This window comes from Ursus americanus, chromosome 3 (genome assembly GCF_024610735.1).
Source record: "Ursus americanus isolate L20-20 chromosome 3, mUrsAme1.1.p, whole genome shotgun sequence".
In the NCBI taxonomy this organism is placed as follows: Eukaryota; Metazoa; Chordata; class Mammalia; order Carnivora; family Ursidae; genus Ursus; species Ursus americanus.
In genome coordinates, this window is record NC_142129.1 from 11,460,090 (window position 1) to 11,468,499 (window position 8,410).

Consider the following 8,410-nt stretch of genomic DNA (forward strand, 5'->3'; position numbering starts at 1 on the left):
GTCCCTGCCCTAGTTTTTGTTTACAAGAGCTATCCATGCTACTCTTCCCATAAAACAACTGACAGTCAATATGCTCTTCACTTTTTAAAAAATATTCTAAGTGAACTTTTTAAAGCGAAGAAATATAGCTTTTAGAAGAGGACAAATACACAAATTCCCTGAAGGGGTAATTTAAACCTACTATCCAAAACTTTAACGTCTTTGAGAGTTTGTCTTTATCATGAAGGCAAATATCTCAGCAAAAGACCCCATGGCTTTTGATCTTTGGATACAGATACACAAGGGAGGCCAAGTTTCACTTGTACTATCCATGAAAAATCTCCCAAATCAATTCGCTCTTACACAAATAGAAACAAATTCATTCTACTGTTTCGCTCATAATATTGTTAGAATGGATTTAGATTCTTGACATTAAACAGAGTCACTGCCTTTATCAATCACACATATGAAATTTTAATTAATACCTCTTATTAAATCTATGACTTTCATAAAATAGCTGATCATTAAAACAAGCCCAAGAACCTTCCCAAAAGATACCCTTTTGGCCATAGAGATATCTAGACCACTGAGAAATATCCTCCCAAAGTAAACATTACCTTTCACTCACTTAAAACCCCCCTTCTAAGAAAGAAGCTCAGAGATGAGTACTCTTTTTAACTGATGGAGTCAAGCCACTCAATATATGGGCAGGCTTCTTCAGCCGAATCACTGGGGACATACATGAACTAGTGACCACCCACCGGGGAAAAGAGGCAATAAGATCTCTTTGGATCCTTGTACAGACTCTGCCTTTCCACTTGACACATACCACACAGAGAAGGAAACATAGCCACTTGGTTAAAAAAAAAAATCTACTCACAGAAGAATATCAAGTGCTACAAACTACTTATCAAAAATTGAATAATGATAGGATAGTCAGTCACAAGATAGTTAAGACTAAGAAGAGCTCCCCCCCCAAAAAATGTAAAAAGGATACTAGGAAATAAAACTCAATTTACCAGGCATTTCACCCATACTGGGGTCAAAATCACGTCACCAGATGGGGGCCACAATCGGGGAATTCTGACTGTACCTTGAAGACCAGAGTCTTGGACCTCATGGATCTTTACTTCTTTTGAATCTCTGTTCTCAAACATCCTGTCAAGGACTCTGAGCCTGCTGTAGGACTAAAGGAGGGCTCTTAAAGGCAGCAACTATGTCCGGCCTGAAGGTCTTGAAAGGTTCCAGAATAAAATACTTAGGTACACAATTCCTGAACCACTTCCAATAACTTGGCTGGGGTCAAGCACTCGGTCATGGGAACTGGTATACTGGATCCAAAGTAACAGAGCAAATCAATCTGAAAAGTGTTGGCCAAATATATAAAGTAAAATGTTAGTCTCACATATAGATGCCAACCAAATGTGTGTGTGTGTGTGTGTGTGTGTGTGTGTGTGTGTGTACACATGAGTATTAAAGACTCTAAGCAGAATTATGCAGTGGATGCCTTAATTAGAGCTGATGTTCCGCTGGGAGCTCTAGCTACTCCTATAATGGCAGGAAATTGGTGTATGAATGTGGATAGGTGGTTGCCCTTAAAAGGATTTGAGCCAGTATATCTCTTTAATTATATTCAAATCCTATGTTCAGCTAGAAGAAAACAAAAGAAAAACAGTGTTGAGGGAGATTCTCATCCTATTTTTCTTTGCCTTTACTTGAAGCAAGATTCCTTGGTGTGGGCAGTTCTGAGTCACAAGTAATAAGTGATTTAAATTAACGTGACTAGGATATTATGATTTTCTATCAAAAAGATTTCATCCTCTTGGACCCTTTCCAGAGCTAATGAGATCTTGGGGTAGGGGTTGGGACACTGGCTTACGGCTTTTAAAGATCAAATTAAAAGGAAACATGGAAGTTGTTTGAATCTCTGCTAAAGCCAGACAATTTGAAGGAAGAAGCAATAAGTTACAACTCAGAAGCAGGCAGAACTTTGAACTTTACTTGCCATAATCCATTTGTTATAATATCGACTTTAAAACTGAAAAAAGGAAGTATTTTTAGGACCACTGTCATGTTATAATCTACACAGGTTATAATGTGCTCTAATAACTGAAGTTGGGCCTTTTAGAGACAGAAGATGTAACCCAACAATATTCTTGCTATTTTGGAATATGTCATATTCAGAAAAAACGTACACAAAAGATATGTACAATGTAAGTAATAATTGTAAAGTGAACCCTCAGACCAGCACCAGGCTAAGAAATAGAATATCACCAGTAATTGAAGCCCCTCACACGTCCTTCCAAGAACATAGCCCCTCCCTTGCCTCAGGATGGAACACTAACCTGACCTTTGCGATCATCCTTTGCCTTCCTTTACAGTTTTCCTGCCCTTTATGCACAACCGTAAACTAGATAGTTTATTGGAGCCTAAGTGGCTCCCTCCGTTAAGTGTCTAACTCTTACTTTCAGCTCAGGTCATTATCTCAAGGTCGTGAGATCAAGCCTGCATCGGGTTTGTGCTCAGCATAGAGACTGCTTAAGATTCTCTTTCTCTCTGCCCTTCCCCCAGCCTACTCCTCCCCCCACCTCCATCTGAGAGAGAGAGAGAGAGGGAGAGAGAGAGTTTAGTTTTAGTTGATTTTGAACTTTATGTAAATATAATAAGATTGTATTTTATGTAATATTTTATGGATTCTCTCTTTCGTACAATATTTGTGAAATTCATCTGCATTGATATCTACAGCTATAGTTTATTTTTATTTCTGCCTAATAGTCCACTGTACGAATATAGTATACGAAACATAATCTATTTTGCTGTTGATAGATATTTGATTGTTTTTATTTGGAGTCCATTTGCTACCATGAACTTCTTTCTATGGGTCTCTGTACACACATGTGAAAGGGTCTCTCTTGGTATACCCTGAGAATGGAACTGCCACGCCATAAACACGCACAGCTTCAACTGTACCAGACGAAAACAACTTACAAACAATAGTGAGTTCAAGTTGTAGCACTTTGAATATATGAGAAGCTACCACTGTTCTCGATCCTGTGGACACTTAATAGAAGTGCCCCCCCCTTTCTGCCAAAATGATGGGTGCATAATAGCATATTATAGTGGTTTTAATTGATGCTGTCCTGGTTACTGAGGTTAGGCAGCTTTGCATAGATTAACTTGACATTTAGATTTTGTTTTTTCCTCTTATGCATTTTTCTGTTGGATTTTCTGCATGTCCTGATATTCTGTTTATATAACCGTGGTCAGTTACGTGTGTGCCGACAGCTTCTCCACTCTGGGTTGCCCCTTCTTTCTTCTTCTGGTATCATCTGATAAAGATTACTTTTTCTGATAAACATTATAAGTCAAAGTTATTAATCTCTTCCTTATGGTTAATGCCACTTGTATCTTGATTAAAAATCATTCTGTTTATCCAAATTCCATGAAGATACTTTTCTATATTATCTTCCAAGAGTTTTGCAATTTTCCTTTCAAGTTCAGATGTTTTCTGGGTCACGTGACATAGGAACACAACTTCAGTGTCTAAAAATATGGATTCCCAGTTACCATAGCACTGTTCGCTGAAGTCTACTCTTTTCCTCTCATCTGCTGGGTCAAGTGTCTGTATATTGTGGGTTTTTGGAGACTCTCTGTTTTTTTCTATTGATTTTTCTATCCCTGTGTCAATGCTACAATACTGTAATATTTTTTACATTCTTATTTTTCTTCTAGAACACTCAACCATTCTTGGCTCTTTGTTGCTTCCATTTAAATTTTAAAATCAGCTCACTATGTTCCACCAAAACAAATAAGCAAACAACTACTACTATAATAAACCCTGCTGTGATTTGATTCTAAGAAATTTTTTTAAAAATATAGATCAATTTGTGGGGAACTGACATCTTTTAAGAAATTAATTTTTCAGTCTATGACCATGTTTTATCTCTGCATCTCCTTAGGTATTCCTAGTGATTCTCTGTATACTTTTCCAATTTTTCCCATAAGCTGTAGAACATTTTCTAGATACTTTACTTCATTCTTGAATCCTTCATAATCTTTTTAAAGATTTTATTGATTTACTTACTTCACTGAGAGAGACAGTGAGAGAGGGAACACAAGCAAGGGGAGTGGGAGAGGGAGACGCAGGCTCCCCACTGAGCAGGGAGCCCCACATAGGCTCGAACCCAGGACTCCGGTATCATGACCTGAGCGAAGGCAGATGCTTAATGACTGAGCCACCCAGGTGCTCCTTTTTTTTTTTTTTTTTTTTTTAAAGATTTTATTTATTTATTCGACAGAGATAGAGACAGCCAGCGAGAGAGGGAACACAAGCAGGGGGAGTGGGAGAGGAAGAAGCAGGCTCATAGTGGAGGAGCCTGACGTGGGGCTCGATCCCACAACGCCGGGATCACGCCCTGAGCCGAAGGCAAACGCTTAACCGCTGTGCCACCCAGGCGCCCCCACCCAGGTGCTCCTTGAATAATTTTTAATATAAGTGGATTTTTCCATTATTCCAAGTGAATAAAGTATTCATTTCACAACTGGAATATTGGTTGTATATAGGAATGCAGTTAATATTTATATATTAACTCCAGCAATATCACAAAATATTAATATTTGTGTTAATTCCAGCAACACTGCTGAACTCCATAGCTTTCAAACTTTGAGAATTTCTAAATATTTTCTGTATACACACTCATATCACCTGTAAGTTCTTAAAGTTTTATAAATTTATTTCCAGTCCTTATAACACTTGTCTCTTTATTATTTGTTTGTTTATGTATTTTACCTTAGTGTTCTGTGCTGGCTAGGACCTTCAATGTTGAATAAAAATGGTACCAGTGTATATCCTTCTCTTACTCTGATCCTAAAGGGAAATGTTTGAATATTTCCTCATGTAAGCAATGTCTAACAATAGGTTTTGATGATCAGTTTAGGAAAGTTTGTCTTTCCTTATTGTCTAAGAGAAAATACTGAATGCACTTTGAGTTTAACAAAAAGCATTTGTTCAACTGCTAAAATGATTGTGTACTTCTTCTTCTTTTATCTGTTAACATAGGTGGGTTCATAAATTGAATTTCTAATGTTAAACCAATATGGCATCCTGGTATCAACCTAACTAGTCACGTGCATTATATTATTTATAAGTTTAATATTGTTTTTAGGATTCTCACATCTATATTTACAGACTAGATTGAGCTACAATTCTCCTTCTTTAGTGTCCCTGACATGTTTTCTTCTCAAAGTTACATCCTTCCTCACAAAATAAGTTACTGAACATTCCCTCTTTCTCTTTCTTTGGAAAGGTTTCATAAAATTAAAATTATTTGTTCCTTGAATGTCTGAAAGAACTCACCAGACATTGTGCCTGGAATTTTCTTTATAAGAAGTTTTTATAAAATTTCCTTGATGGTTACAGAATTATTAACTTCCCTCTCAATTCAGTTTTGAAACTCTGCTTTTCAACAATTTGTGTATGTAACTTTTCCAGTGTGTTGGCTTCAAGGTGTTTATAACATCCTTATGTGATTGCTTAATCTCCACATCATCTGTCCCTTTGTTGCCCTTTTCATTCCTGACATTATTATTTGTGCTTCACTCACCTCTTTTATCTTTGATCAGTCTCACCACAGACTCATCTTTTCAGACTTTCAAGTTTGGTTATTTCCGCTTTCTTTCTATTTAAGTAATGTCTACTCTTAGTTTCATTATTTCCTTTCTTCTGCTTCTCAGGGGAAGCATTATTTTACTACCACTTTCTAAGTTCTTAAGTTGATGTTTAGTTCAATTTATTTTCAGTCTTTCTTCTCTTATATTAACATTGAAGAATGTGCATTTGTTAATGATCACTTTTCACTGCATCTTTCCCAAGCAGAGTTCATTCTCTCTGCCCTGTCTCCCTCCATGTACAGTAGCGAGGCTTTGGCAAAAAAGGACAAATGAAAATTTTTTCAGATGCTGTCATAAACTAAAATAAAAACTAACCAAACCTTAAACTAGACAGATTTCTTCATAAGCCATTAAAACCCATCCCCATCTGATACAAAGTGCTACACATTATGCAAATAGTTACAAGGAACAAATAAATTCACCAAACTCATCACTCACCACCCTGGCTTCCAGTGAAACATTAGCTCTTGGTGAATCAGCTTTCAGCTCTATGGCCCTTCCCAAATCAGCAGCACTAAGCCCAGGTATCTTGTGAGGCCTCATAGTTGACTGTACCTGCATCAGGACGTATTGCCTTGCCTCTCACCAGAAGGAACCTGCCCAACACAGAATGTCCAGTCTGGCCCCATATGGTCAGTAGTGGCATTCCAATTTCCTAACCCAGAATCAAAGAACAAAGATGAAGACTCAAGTCTCCAAGGAAACTCTCTAATGGGACATGCCATGAGCAGTTGCTGACCTCATTTTGTTTTCCTCAGCCAGTCACCATTTCCTGTCATTTTGGGTCATTCAGGTTTCTCACTGGAAGTGACGGAAGTTTTACAGAGACCCCCCCCTGCTCACAACAGGGAAATACTATCAGGCAGAGCATGATGGTGACATGCGGAGAACACTTGACTAGCAAGGTCTCAGCCTAAATCACTTCTGTCCAAGTTACAGACCCAGACTCAACAAGCACTACTTGAGTGTTACTCAGGTGTTCGGGGGAAGTTGTCCAGCCAAGCACCACTTTCCCAAAAGGAAGCAGGAAGAAGGATATTCCAAAAGATAATCATACCTCTTCCCTGTGTATAGCATCTCCAGACCATCCACTCACTACTTCTACACAGATGACTCTTCTCCCTCATACTAGACCTGAGCTATAGTCACAAGATGACCAGGTGAACTTCTCTGGCTGTTTCTGGAATGTGAATGCCCCAGGCATGGAGGAGGGAGGTGTTACTGAGATTCCTTCCTTGTGTATTGGAACTGGGATTGTGTGCCTAGAGCTTATGGTAACACTGAGAGGATGTAGCTATTGGATGCTTGCACTGATCAAGGACATAAACGTGTGTGTTTGAACTGGAGCCTCCAGGTACCCAAAGTGCATGAGAGAAGTTTCCTTTTTGTTGGTCTGTTTTCTGTTTCTGACTCCTTTACTCTGATTCTCTTTCTTTTGTGTACTTTTCAGAGTCAAGTAGGGGTGAGAGTATCAAACTCTAAGCAACTTGGAAGGAGACCAGTTAGATTGCAAGTAAACTTGGGCAGGGAGATAAAGTCAAATGCTTCTCTGATTAATCTGGAATTACTCAAAATGTTTAAGGTCTTCTGGGCTGGTGGGGGAGATATACTCTACAAAGAATATTGCACATCACATCATCTCTTCTTTCCTATCGTTTTCTTCAGGTTGGTTGCATTCAGGATATCCTATCATGTGCCATGTGCAGTCAGTGCCTGTGTTCCCTGATGAAGGGATCATAAGGTCAGAAGGCATTTGGGTTCCTTTCCACAAGCTGGACCACAACCAGCAGTGACTGGATGGGATATCTGTCCCCACATCACTGAGGCCATGTGCAACCTCTGGCCAGTCTATATGCATGAGATGGTCCTGGTCATCCCCAGCTCAGGCTAACTCTGCTCTGAGGTCTAAGTGGGGAGCCAAGGATTAAAATCCACATGGACAAGGGAGACCCCTGCATGAATGGAACATGTGGACAGCTCTAGAAATATACATTCAGGTATTGAGTAAAAATGGAGGGATGGGGACCACCAGACCCCCCACACACACACACAAGGTATAAAACATCCTGGTGACCCCAGGAGCCCCACAACTCCTGCATCACCCACACCAGCCATGGGTACACCACCTCCCCATGGCCTCAGTGGTGTGGGGACAGATATCCCATCCAGTCACTGCTGGTTGTGGTCCAGCTTGTGGAAGGGAACCCAAATGCCTTCTGACCTTATGATCCCTTCATCAGGGATGCTATGGTGGTGTCTCTCTGTGGCCCAGGTTTTAAGTGTCTAAAATGGAAAATGATAATGTGTCCTGGTCCTCTCCTCTACCTCCAAACTTTGTGGAAATAAATGAAAATGGGTGGAGTTATTGAAAATATACAATAATACAGCTCTGGCCAGACAACCTTGAGGTAGACTCTCAGTTTTGCCAAATACAAGATCAGTGGTTTCTCCTGAGTTATCTTTACAGCTCAGAAGATGATGACTTCACCTCACTAGCACAATGCATTACAAGGGCATATTTTGGGAAGAGGGACCTGGTAGCAAGTTTCTCAAAATGGTATCTTTCTACTCAAATCCAAAACTCTGGTTTCACTATACAATAAATAATATGTACACAATGTTTTACAGCATTTTGAAATCTTCCCTTCCATTTTTCAATGCAATCTTTGCCAGGTGTGGAAAATACAATCCTCATTTTACAGGAGCAGGAACCGAAGGTTAAGAGCATAAGCAGTTTGTCATCAACCTTTCAGCTAACCAG